Source organism: Dendrobates tinctorius, unplaced genomic scaffold (assembly GCF_039654945.1).
Source record: "Dendrobates tinctorius isolate UK_male_01 unplaced genomic scaffold, ASM3965494v1 ptg000022l, whole genome shotgun sequence".
Taxonomy (NCBI): Eukaryota; Metazoa; Chordata; class Amphibia; order Anura; family Dendrobatidae; genus Dendrobates; species Dendrobates tinctorius.
Genome location: NW_027361690.1, coordinates 60,764,515 through 60,778,194, shown reverse-complemented (window position 1 = coordinate 60,778,194; position 13,680 = coordinate 60,764,515). Strand labels below are relative to the sequence as shown.

At 43.9% G+C, this 13,680-nt stretch overlaps 1 protein-coding gene and 1 pseudogene across 1 annotated transcript in view; one reads left to right on the top strand and one right to left on the bottom strand.

Annotated features, from left to right (window-relative positions):
• Positions 1 to 13,680, top strand: part of AGBL1 (AGBL carboxypeptidase 1) — a 1,225,565-nt gene that overhangs the window by 354,805 nt on the left and 857,080 nt on the right. The gene's annotated exons all lie outside the window — the stretch shown is intronic.
• LOC141083967 (histone H1.5-like) lies at positions 7,660 to 8,290 on the bottom strand (annotated as a pseudogene).

Below are 13,680 nucleotides of genomic sequence, written 5' to 3'. Positions count from 1 at the left end.
TGCGCCGAAACAGTGGTTCCCCCCCACATATCAGGTATCAGCGTACTCAGGACAAATTGCACAATAACTTTTGCAGTCCAATTTCTCCTGTTACCCTTGGTAAAATAAAGAAAATTGAACCTGAAGTATTTTTTTTGTGAAAAAAAGTTAAATGTTCATTTTTTTTTTTAATATTCAAAAAATTCCTGTGACGCACCTAAAGGGTTAATAAACTTCTTGAATGTGGTTTTAAGCACCCTCAAAGTGGCTTCAAATGTGAAGTGGTCCCTAAAAATAAAATGGTGTTGCAAAAATGAGAAATCGCTGGTCAATTTTTAACCCTTATAACTTCCTAACAAAAAAAAATTTTGGTTCCAAAATTGTGCTGATGTAAAGTAAACATGTGGGAAATGTTACTTATCAAGTTTTTTGTGTGCCGTATCGCTGTGATTTAAGGGCATAAAAATTCAAAGTTGGAAAATTGCGAAATTTTCGAAATTTTTGCCAAATTTCCATTTTTTTCACAAATAAACGCAAGTTATTTGAATGAAATTTTACCACTAACATGAAGTACAATATGTCACGAGAAAACAATGTCAGAATCACCAGAATCAATGGAAGTGTTCTAGAAGAGTTATGACCTCATAAAGGTACAGTGGTCAGAATTGTAAAAATTGGCCCGGTAGTTAACGTGCAAACCACCCTTGGTAGTGAAGGGGTTAATGCTACATACTTAAATATACAAATCGGGAAATGGGGAAATTGGAAAACCTCTTTATTAGTCACATGGCAATTTTCATTGAAGATTTAAAAGGGTTAGAAGACCACCTCAAACATGGTGACTGGATACCTTTACCTGAATTTCTCACATGACCATGATGAAGCAGATAACATACAAAAGCTGTTTATATAGAATATATGGCAAAATTGGGAATCATTTCAGGAAAATTATTGCATTTTAATACAATAATTTTAAAACCTGCAGTAAATATTTTTGTATACAATATATTGTGAGGGGCTGACAGGCTTAGCTCCTCCTCGAGGTAGACTCAGACATATGGGTGGTTAAAGTCTCTCGGTAGATTATTGCCTCAAACCAAAAGCAAAATGGTAACAGAAAAACAGCCTGTCCAGCTCAAATGAAAATAATCAGTACATACACCAACCTGCCCTGGTCCTCTGGGACAACACATACTGCAGCTCTCGCAGGAGCTAGCAATCCGAATGCTTGCTTTCCTCCACACACATGGGCAGAGGAAAAAAAACTGGCTGGACATTTAACTCCCCTCCAGCCACACCCTGGAGGTGGAGAAAGGGTGGGTAGGCGTCCCGCCCATCTCTGACCAACCCGCCCATCTCTGACCAACCCGCCATATAGCAACTGGATTGCTCTCAGCACATATCATGCTGGAGAAAACACTTATGGCTTTCACATCACACAGGAAAGCAACCTTTGTGACACATATTTCTCCTCATGCACGACACCAGTGACCCTGTCACAATATACTAATCTACTACATCAGGGGTCAGCAACCATCAGCATGGGACAACTCCCAACCCTTCCTGACAGCCTCGGGTTGCCACATAGATGTCAGGGCATGTTGGAGGTTTTAGTTTCATACCTGAGGAGCTGAATTCTGATACCTGCACTACATACACTGGAATGAAAGGGAAGGATGAACTGACAGCTGTGTCCTGTGCACTCCATAAAATGACCTCTATACAAAATGTCATTCTGCAGTGCACTGGCCTTCAGCTCTGCTTCTTATCACTGTCAGGCAAGAGGATACTAGTTACCTAGGCAACCATTTCTTAAAAATAAAGCCGGCACGGTCATTAATCAAGTCCAGTTTCTCACACCTCTGGCAATCAACTATATTCAACCGTGCCTACCCATTTATATTGGAGATGGTGGAAATGTATTTTTACATGACTGACTGTCCATGTAAGCATTGCCCAGCTTGGTCATTAGAACAAGGATATTCTTACAGCCCATCTAACAGTGCCTGCTCCTTCTGTGCCCTGTGGATGTTTGAGTCTGGCGGGTTCAGCAGAACAGTTGAAAAAGGTCAGTTTGGGTTCCAAAAACTGTACTTGAACTCGAACCCAGACCCCATTCAAATTAATGGGGGGCCCGAACATCAGGTGTCATCTGTATGACAGCGCGAGAAACACCGGCTCTGATCAGCGGGAAGTTTGTTACTGCTGGTCAGAGCACTGCGATTCCCACAATGTCATACTGATGGCAAACGTGTGAGCCAATGGTATGAAGTTTACCGCTGGTCACAGGTGTCGGCTGATGAGAGTACTACTCTCATCATCCTACACCTGGTCTCACTCATGGCATCGTGAGCTGGTGCACGATGATGGAAGTATTCATCTTATAGAAACTATTAAATTCATCATCTTGTAGACATCACTCCATTACTAACATGTGGCCCTGATTTTAGCTGACATTAATCCCACAAATATTACCCACTTACCCTGATAGAGCCTTGACAAAGTGCCCGAATTGGTGCATCTAATAGATGCGCCTTTTCTCGGGATACTATTTTTAGGCTGGGGTCCCAATATCCATGGCCCCTTACCAGTGAGAATATGCCAGACCCCAGTTGTCTGTTTTTGTCAATAATGGGGGGACCCTATGCCTTTTTGTTTTTAGAACCAGCCAAGATAACACTGATAGCTGAGGGCTGCAGCCCACAGCTGTCTGTTTTACCTGCTCTGGTTGTCAAAAATATTGTTAGGATTCTAGATGTTTCCATGGAGCCTGTTTTGCCCTTGTCCAAGATGGAGTCTGGTACTTCGCCCTGACTGCCTTGCTATTTAAGTCCAGGTTGGGAGATCCTCCTTGCCTGAATGTTTTGCTACTGTTTGCTTTTGAGCTTCCTCCTGGCTTGCCTCTGGAGTTCCTGCTGCTGCTAGATACTCAGTGCTCTGCCTCAACACTTCCAGTTGCCTTCAGTCTTCTAATCTTCTTTTAGATCCTGGCTGGGGTTACCTGCTGTACTAACTTCCAAGTGTTCTGTTGCGGGCTGCTTTGCCGGACTTGAGCGAGACTTCTCAGCCCAAAAGGTACACTTAAGAACCTACTCCCTGTTATGCTCCACCTATGTATTTCTGGACTTCCATAAAAAGTGTCATCTCCTCTATCTACATAGTTCTGGACTTTCACGTATAAGTGCCCGTCACTCTCTTGCTGCATACTACTGCTGGACTTCCACGTATAAGTGCAGGTCACACTCTTGTTTGCATACCACTGCTGGACTTCCCCGCATAAGTGTCGGTCGCACTCATGCTGCATATTACTGCTGGACTTTTTTGTATGCGCGGTCACGCCCCGCTACTAAGTTTGCTGACATTTCTGTTTTGTGCTGTCACTTCGTTACAATTGCAGGAAAGTCTCTGCTTGTTCATGTTCTACTTCTTGCTTTGTGAAATACCCTTTTTTATCTCAGCTTTGGTCTCAGACTCGTTTTATCTCATGCAATCAGATTCCATAGTACCCACATAATTGTTACAAATATAGGGGACCGCATGTCATTTTTTAGACACCGGCTGGTGAACTCTCTCATTTTTCACCTGTTCTGCTGTTATCAATGACAGTAGGCATATGATGATAAGAGTAGTACTCTCATCAGCCAACACCTGTGACCGGCGGTAACCTTTTTACTGTCAGTCAGAACTGCTGGCTTGGACCCTGACATTGGTATGACAGCATGAGAACCACAGCGCTCTGATCGGGGGTATTGAACTTATCGCCGTTCAGAGCTGGTGTTTCTTGCGCTGTCACACAGATGACAGCATGGGAAACACCTGATGTTCTGGCTGCCAAACCTGAACATTAACATGGACTTCCTGGAGAAGTCTGTGTTCGGGACCATTCATGGACTTAAAGTGTTTGGTATGGATCCAAAACTTTACCGTTCGGTTTCACCCATCATTAGTAAAGACTTGAAGAGTTAGGCCTGATTCAGACATCTGATTTTTTTGTGCACCAGAAAATCAGACCAATTAATCGGATCAGACTCTGATCAGAGTTTGGCCAGAGAGTAGTACTTGTATCATCCAAATTTCTCATATGTAAATGAATCAATAAAAAAAAGATTCTGCATTCTGACACTCTGTGAAAATTGGACCACACTTAGGTGTCTTCAGAATGCAGTCCTATTCTTTCATGGACCCATTGACTTGCATTGCTGGTTTTGAGCCAACCCTCTGATGAAAATTGGACATGTCTCCGATATTTTCCGCAGACCATTCGGTTCAAGGAAAAAATTGGACATCTGAATGGCCTCATAGACTATCACAGGTACAAGTGCCATCTGTGAAAAACATGGGTAGCACTCGCTTGCAAAAATCAGACTCCTAAATAAGGCCTTACTACTTTTCAAAACTGTTGGGGTATAGCTCAGTTCCAAGCAATACACTTCTGATTGGTACACACAGCAAGACTGGAAACTTGTGGGCATCTGTGCAGATCAAATATGCGTTTGCAAAAAAATGGCAGTGTGCAGTAGTTTTTCCTGTAAATTGGATGAGACTCATTCAAGTCTATGAGTGCACAAAAAAAAAAAATTGGATGCCATACAAAGCCACAATACGTTATCCGTTTTTATACAGTGCATTGCAATTCTGTACCACAGGAAACTATAAATGGTTGTGTAAATTATTAGTAATTGATGCTGTAAAAAAATGGATTGCATATGGATTATACATGGTTGACAGATAAGAAGAAAATTATCCTAGTTTTCTGGATGAAACTCTGAACAATATTTTAAATGCCTCTGTGAACCTACGATTGATGTAATAAATTACTTCAAAGTTCCTTCATGTCTACAGTCATGCACTGCAAAAACTCAGTAAGAACAGTGCCACTAGCCCCTAGAAACATGGTGTATCACAGACTAAGCATCTAGAAATATGATGGCTCAATGTTCGAAAGCTTTGGCCAATTTCAGCAGCAATTTTTTAAATATAACTTAAATGTATTATATATAATTCCCCCCCCCCCGCCCATTGCTAGCTGCAGACACTAGGTCAGAATCGGCAAAAAGTGGAACTTTTATCCCCAATAAAATGGAGCAGCGGTGAACATACTAGACCACTAATCCATTCAACCTGTATGGGACTGCCATTTACTGCGCTCCACTTGTTTGACAGCCCCATATAGGACAAATGAAGCACCTGACCGATGTGAGACATGCCGCTCCATCTTGTAATGAGGATAAAGCTTCCCCATTAGAGATACAATTCTCTGTTCTACTGATCAGTGCAAGTCCCAACTGTGGCCCACCCCTCTGATCAGCAAGTTATCATATTTTCAGCAGATAGATGATCAGTTGTTTTCAATGGACAACCCCTTTAATTGAGCAATCTGTTTTGTCAGCTCCTGACTGGGGAGTCTTTTGTCTTTTTTTAGCCTCTTTCAACTGATTTATGACCACATGAAAGTTCAACTTACTTTTGATAGGAGCTCAAGAAATGACAGATTAAAAACAAAGTCTTATAAATTTCCTGACAAAAGGGTCTCACTGATGGATTTTTAATTAGACCAAGTGAAAATGGTGACTGACTTCTGTCGTGCAACACTAAAATCCCAGTGACATTGGATACAATGATTTCCTATGGTGTTGCGACCTGCTGCAACACTTGCCATAGAATGTGTCATGCAATTGGCATGTGACTTGGCTGATTTATTTAAGAAATTATTTTATATAACATCAACAAATTTCGCAGCATTTTATAATTGAGCAGGGACATATTCAGACAATAAAGACGTTACCGATTAACACATGGTTGAACAGTTAAAGGAGGAGTGAGGTCCCTGCTCTCAAGCTTAATATCTATAAGGACATGGGGGTATGAAGACAAAAAATAATTAGAACGTGCTTGCCATGTGTGATCCAGCAATTAGTATAATAAGTAGAGGTTATAATAGAAAGCTGCATGATGATAATAATAATAATAATTTTATTTCTATAGCACCAACATATTCCGCAGCACTTTACATTATAGAGGGGACTTTTACAGACAATAGACATTACAGCATAGCATAGCAATAAACACATGGATCAAAACAGCTACCAAGAGGAGTGAGGGTCCTGCTCGCAAGCTTACAATCTATAGGGAAAAAGGGGAGACAAGAAAAAGGTGGATGGTAACAATTGCTTTTACTGTTTGGACCAGCCATAGTGTAAGAATCGGGTGTTCTTGTTGCTGCATGAGCCAGTTAACAGTCTAAATATGTAACAGTACAGACACATATACAGACACAGTACAGCACAGCACAGCACAGCCACTTCCTATGAGGAGTCTATGAGGAGCGCCGAGAGATGGCTGCTCTGGCATGAGGCTCCTGAGTTTTTTAGTTTTTTACCCCGTTTAATTGTTAATTCTCCCTTTGGTTCACTCACCATTGCGTAGCTACAGGATTCGGCAGAGCTGGGAGTAGTGTGGAGACTGCGATCAGCTGGGACCGGTGTCTTTCTGTCCTCGTGGAGCTCCGTGCCTGGATTCAGCTGGGAGAGAGTGAAGCTGCTGGCTGCCTGCCTTGTACCCATTTCCAGCATGCAGATGATCCCAGGATAGGAAACCTGGTGGAGTGTGCGGTGCTGGAGTTGTTCTGGAGATCTTGTGGTCCACATGGAGCTGTAGGGCTACAGGATTCGGCAGAGCTGGGAGTAGTGTGGAGACTGCGACCAGCTGGGACCGGTGTCTTTCTGTCCTCGTGGAGCTCCGTGCCTGGTTTCAGCTGGGAGAGAGTGAAGCTGCTGGCTACCTGCCTTGTACCCATTTCCAGCAAGCAGATGATCCCGGGATAGGAAAGCTGGTGGAGTGTGCGGTGCTGGAGATGTTCTGGAGATCTTGTGATCCAGGTGGAGCTGAAAGGGTGAGCTGGGCAGGTTTGGACTGACTGTTGGAGTGTCCCCTGATGTCCCTGTCTTGTTGCACCCATGCCCTCCCCCCCAGCAGTGCTGGGAGCACCCTTTATGGAAAGTTGTACATTTAACTCTGCTAAGCTGTGACTGTTCAGTCTTTATAGCTACAAGCTGAGTGTAGTCATGGCCACTGCACTCTGTAAACCTACTCTTATGATTTCAAGGGACGATTTATTATTCTGGAATCATCCGCAATTTCTCATGGACTCCCCTTCTTGGAGCATGATTGCTAATTCAACAATTGAGTACATAAAATCCATTACTTCTGTGAAACCTGTGGAGGTGTACTGCAAGAGAGGTAGGAGAGGAGGAGTCCTGGCACGCCTTCGGAGGAGAGGGTTCAGAACAGCTCTTCCTTCACTCCACTTGGCTAATGTCCGTTCCTTATCTAACAAAATGGAGGAACTGAACTTACTTTGTAACATGAGATCTGATATGGCCAATTCAGCTGCTCTTTGTTTTACTGAGACCTGGTTGAATGACACCATCCCTGATTGTAGTCTGGATCTACCTGGTTTTGTTATCTACAGAGCTGACCGTGATTGTGTAGCTTCAGGTAAACAAAGGGGGGGTGGGGTATGTCTCTACATCAACACTAGCTGGTGCTGTGATGTTAACATACTGGGAAAAGGTTGCTCTCCAGATCTAGCGTTCCTTGCACTCAATTGTAGACCATTTTACGCTCCAAGAGAGTTTTCATCTATGGTTTTATGGTATAGTTTTCATCTGTGTAAAATAACTGGGTCCGCAACTTATTTCTTGGCCGCGGGCTTCTTGGCTTTCTTAGCCGGACTCTTGGCAGCTTTAGGTTTGGCCGCCTTTTTAGCCGGACTCTTCGTCGCCTTCTTAGGCTTGGGAGCGGCTTTCGACTTCTTGGGGCTCTTGGCCACTTTCTTGGCAGCTGCGGGCTTCTTGGCCTTTTTCGGGCTCTTCTTGGCCGTGGTCAGAGCCTACTTGGGCTTCTTCGGAGATTTGGCAGCTTTCTTGGCAGCAGCGGGTTTCTTGGGCTTGGCTGCTGACTTCTTGGCCACTTTAGTCTCCTGCTTCTTGTAGAGTTTGAAGGACCCGGAGGCGCCGCTGCCCTTCACCTGGAGGAGGGCGCCCTTGGTGACCAGAGACCTGACGGCCAGCTTCAGGCGGCTGTTGTTCTTCTCTACATCGTACCCTCCGGCAGACAGCGCCTTCTTCAGGGCGGCCAGAGACACCCCACTGCGCTCCTTAGAGGCTGACACGGCTTTCACGATCAGCTCGGAGACGCCGGGACCGGAGGATTTCTTGCTGCTCTTGGCGGCGGATTTCTTTGGCTGCTTCTTGGATTTGGCAGCCGGTTCTGCGGGAGGGGGAGCGGCGGCTGGCGCGGTCTCTGCCATCCTGTGCTACGGAGCCAAAACACAAAAATCTCCCGATAGGAAAACACCTAGGAGTCCCCCTCAAGCATCTGTTAAAGCTGCTATTGGTGAATTAGCTTGCAAAATATCAGAATGGGAGAAAGGATCTCCTGAAGCATTTGTGATCGTAATGGGGGACTTTAACAAAGGAAAACTCAACCTGGATCTCCCCAAATTTACTCAACATATAAACTGCTTCACGAGAGAGAACAATACGCTTGATCACTGCTATACAGTCATAAAAGGGGCCTACAGGGCAGTGAGGAGAGCAGCAGTGGGCTTTTCAGATCATTGTCTAATTCATTTAATTCCAGCCTACAGGCAAAGGTTGAAAACATCCAAACCTACAGTTTATACAAAGAAGACATGGTCTGAGGAGGCAAAATTGCAACTGCAAGCATGCTTTGAATGCACGGACTGGGAGGTATTCCAGGAAACATGCTCGGGTCTGGATGAATGGGTTGATGCAGTGTCCTCATATATCCGTTTTTGTGAAGACACGTTTATTCCATCCAAATCTGTCCACTTTCGGGGAAACAAGCCGTGGTTTACAAATAAAGTCAGGTTGATCCATAAGAGAAAAGAGGAGGCTTATAAAGCAGGCGATATTACTGAATTCAAGAAACTTAGGAACTCGCTATCTAAAGAGATCAAGTTAGCCAAACACGAGTATGCAAAGATTCTGGAGGAAAGGTTCTCATCAAAAGATACTAGATCTGCATGGAGAGGATTAAGAGAGGTCACCAATTATAAAAGCCACCCCACTATAGTGAACCCCAGCAGAAGTCTGACAGCAGAGTTAATTGAATTCTACTGCAGATTTGAGGCAAGCTCTACACACAGTTGCTATTCATCTCTAAGCTCCTCAGTCTGTTCATATAAAGATCATTCATTGTGCAACACCCAAGTAGTGATCTCCGAGGCAGAGGTGATACGCATCCTGAAGGGACTTAAGGTCAAAAAGGCACCTGGCCCTGATGGTGTATCTCCAATGTGTCTGAAAGTATGTGCTACCCAGCTTGCCCCTATACTGACAAATATATACAATGTGTCACTGAAAGAGTGCGTTGTACCTCAGTGTTGGAAAAATTCCACAATTATCCCTGTCCCCAAGAAAGTGGGATCCTCTGAGTTGAACGACTATAGACCAGTAGCACTCACATCTGTAGCTATGAAAGTCTTCGAAAGAATTATGATGTCCCACCTGATAAAATTCACGCAGAAGCTATGGGACCCGCTTCAGTTTGCCTATAAGGAGAATCGTTCGGCAAATGACACTGTCAATCTGGCACTGAAGTACATTTTGGATCATACAGATGAACGGCACTCATATGTCCGGATTCTTTTCATGGACTTTAGCTCAGCGTTCAATACCATTGATCCGAATTTACTTAATAAGAAAATGGTAGCTCTTGGAGTCCCTCTCAACTTATGCATGTGGATTTATAACTTCCTGACAGCCAGGATACAGAGTGTAAAAGTTGGACCATTCACTTCGGACACCTTGGTCACAAACATCGGGGCACCTCAGGGGTGTGTTTTGTCCCCGTTACTGTTTTCTCTCTATACGAATGATTGCATCTCTTCAGCAGACTCAGTAAAAATCTTGAAATTTGCCGATGATATGACACTGATTGGTCTCATCAGGGGAAATGCTGAAGACTTGTATCGGAGTGAGGTGGAAAGAATATGTGACTGGTGTAAAGCCAATAATCTTGTACTCAACACTAAAAAACTGCTGAGATGGTTGTGGATTTTAGGAAAGATCAACATGAGATACGTCCAATCTACATCCATGACGAAGTGGTTCTTAGGGTCACAGAGACCAAATTCCTTGGTGTTATCATCTCTCATGATCTTAAATGGGGGAAAAACGTGGATGCTGTTATAAGAAAAGCACAACAGAGGATGTTCTTCCTGCGTCAGCTGAAAAGATATGGTTTGTCTAAGAATCTGCTGATCTTATTCTTTAATGCTGTCATCAGATCTGTGATTTGTTCCTCTCTGATAGTCTGGTATGGGGGAGCCACTGCGCATGACAAACTCCGCTTACAAAGGACTTTCAGAACAGCAGAGAGAATTATAGGCTCCCCCTGCCTAAAATCCAGGATCTTTATGATAAGAGTATTCGATCCCACGCATTGAAAATTTCATCCGATCCCTCTCACCCGGGACACTCCTCATTCCAACTACTCCCTTCAGGACGTCGCTTCAGAGTCCCCAAATGCAGTACCAACCGCCATATGAACAGCTTCTATCCACTCTCTGTTCAACAATTAAATCGTCATGTGTAGACTATATACTGTATCTGTCTTGTTAGATGTTACTTGTTGTATCTGTTGTTATATATTATGTTGCCTCTTTGCCACAAAGAATTCCTTATATATATGTAATATGTACTTGGCGATAATAAATTTGATTGATTGATTGACATAGGGCTATTAAATGCTTAAAGCATGTGAGAACATGATGCGAGGAACCAGATTATGGTAAAAAATTTGGAATGAGCCACACAGGGATATTTAGGTTAATGCGTCGAGGCGGCAGGCCAGTCTGAACAAATGTGTTTTTAGGGCACGCTTAAAACCAATTCATATATATATATATATATATATATATTTGGCCAATGTGTATAATTAGACACAGTAATTGTTCATGGCAAAGCAGAGGCAATACAAACTAATATCCTCATAGGAAAGCATGCATTTTGATGCCCGTGTTCATCTCTTATGAATGGTGCCAAATACGGCACCCTGTTAATAGGTGCATTACATGCTCTATTAGTGTCTGTTACGCCAATACATACATCTGTGATTGGCCAGTAATATGCCTCAAAATACCATAATCATCTGGGTGGTCTCAAGGCGGGGTGTCAATTCCCCAGTAGTGTAAGAGGGAATTTTTGGTCATCAAAATAATTTGTCATGGTAAATCCATGTAGGTCTCAAAACTAGACCTAAACAAGAGGGTAGTGCATTCCAAAGAATTGGCACAGCACGTGATCCGATCACAAGCCAGTATTTGTCTAAGTACAATTACGAAGTGCTTTTGGGTGCATGGAGAATGTGGAGACAGATGAGTAGTAGGGAGCCGAATACAAGAAGATAAGAAAGTGGAACAGGGCAGAGTTAGATTAGTGAAGTGAGGTGATAGGCCTGTCCAAAGAGATGTGTATTTAAAACATGTAAAAAATATGGGTAATTGGAAGAAATTCTCCAGCTTCACGATGTTGTGAAAAACAGACTTCTTTATTCACATGAGACGATTACAAAGTGGGAGTAAAATGCCAGCATGGAAGATACAGATGCTTGCGCTCTCAACGTGCGTTTCTGGTGTCTAGACACCCTTAGTCATGATTAAGGGTGCCCTGCTGGCATTTTACTCCCACTTTGTAATAAACAAGTCTGTTTTTCACAACATCGTGGAGCTGGAGAATTTCTTCCATTTATTTTCTAAGTGCCCAGACACGGCGTCTCCGTGCTCCGATAATCAAGATGCCTTCGCTGGTGAGCTGATTTAAAAAACAGCTTTTGCTGAGTTTATATTGTCTCATGTGCATGTTGATAAAGTGTAGTGCTCCTCCTAAAAAACCATGATGCAACTTCCTTAGGTTTTTGCACCAAAAAATGCAGCAAAACCTGATGGCTGCGTGTTTTTTTTTTTTTTTTTGCTGCATTTTTGCACTTACCCATTGCTTTTTATGGGTGAAAAAACTCTGCAAAAATACTGCAAAAGAAGTGACATGCTGCTTTTTTTTAAAAACACAGCAGTTTTCCTATTCAGTCAGGAAAAAAAAAATTGCTGTGTCAATGAGATTTCTGAAATCCATAGCTTTTGCTGGTGCTGTAAAATGCAGCTTAAAATTTACATAAAGTAGCAAAAACACAGCAAAAACTCAATGTGTGACCATAGCCTAAGAGTTTTTGGAGTTTCAGAGGTGAGAAAAGATTGCATGATAGATAGCAAGTCATTAGGAGGTATGATGTTACCTGTCAAATTTGCAGATCTCCTGTCTATTTTTATTATAGCGCAATTTATTCCATGACTATTTACATGTGAAAAGGGGTATACATAATAAAAAAAAACAAGTGCAACAATCTTGATCAAAACAAGTCACTGACTGATACAGTAAGGCTACTTTCACACATCCGGTTTTCAGCATCAGGCGCGATGCGGCGAAAAGTGTAAAAACCGGATCCGGCGCCTGTTGCCACCGGATCCGGTTTTTCCCCCATTCAGTTTCATTATTGCCGCATCGCGCCGGATACCTATGCGGCGTATCCGGTTTTTGCCTGATCCGGCAAAAACAGCCTGTCCGGCGTCTGGAAAAAACGTTCCATGTAACGTTTTTTTGCAGCGCCGGACCGGCTTTTTCCACAGCGCATGCCCGGACTCTGTGAATGTTAACCCCACAAGTTCCCGGCGAGAGAAAGAGAGATCTCTGTCACCCGGACACTTGTGAGAGATCTCTCTCGCTGGGCACTTGTGGGGTTAACACTCAGTGTCTGGGTGAGAGAGAGAGATCTCTCTGTGGGGTTAACCCCACAAGTGCCCGGCAAGAGAGAGAGATTCTCTCACCTGGACACTGAGTGTTAACCCCACATGTCTCTCTCTCTCTCCACCCCCTCTCCTCTCCTCTCCTCCCCCCTCTCCTCTCCTCCCCCCTCTCCTCTCCTCTCCTCTCCTCCCCTCACCTCCCCTCCCTTTCAGCAGCTGTCTCTCTGGCTGTCTCTGTCCACCTCCTCCTGCGGCTCCTTTAAATCTTGTCCGAGCCGTATCAGACGCCGCACACACATCCGGTGTCACGGCTGCAGGCCGGATCCGGCGGCCCGGCTTTTCGCCGCACGCCGCCGGACGCCACACACCGGATGTGTGAAAGTAGCCTAAGAAAGAGGACCCTGCCCGTGAGAGCTCACATTCTACAAGGGAAAGGTGAGGATACAGTAGGTGAGGGTAGAGCTTGTCTTGCAGTGGTATGGTTAAATGAGAGTTACTTCAAGTTGTAGGCTTGTCAAAAAAGGTGGATCTTCAGGTTCCTTTTGAAGGTTTCTAGGGTAGTCGAGAGTCTAAGATGATGGGGTAGAGACTTTAATAATGGAGAGGCGTCAATAAGAAGCCTACCCATTATTAATCTTAGAGCAAGAAAGGGTTAAAAAAAAATAGTTTTTTTTACATTCAACACATTATCCGGATGATGGGCCTACTACTGTCCCATCATTGGCTAATATGTCAATCAATCACTGCCACTGTAGCAGGCATAGCCGGATGGGACTTATAGTCCCATCGGACGATGCCTGCATACTCACACACACATGCAGAGCCCCGCATGACCCCCGCAGAGCCCCGCATGACCCCCACAAAGCCCCACACAC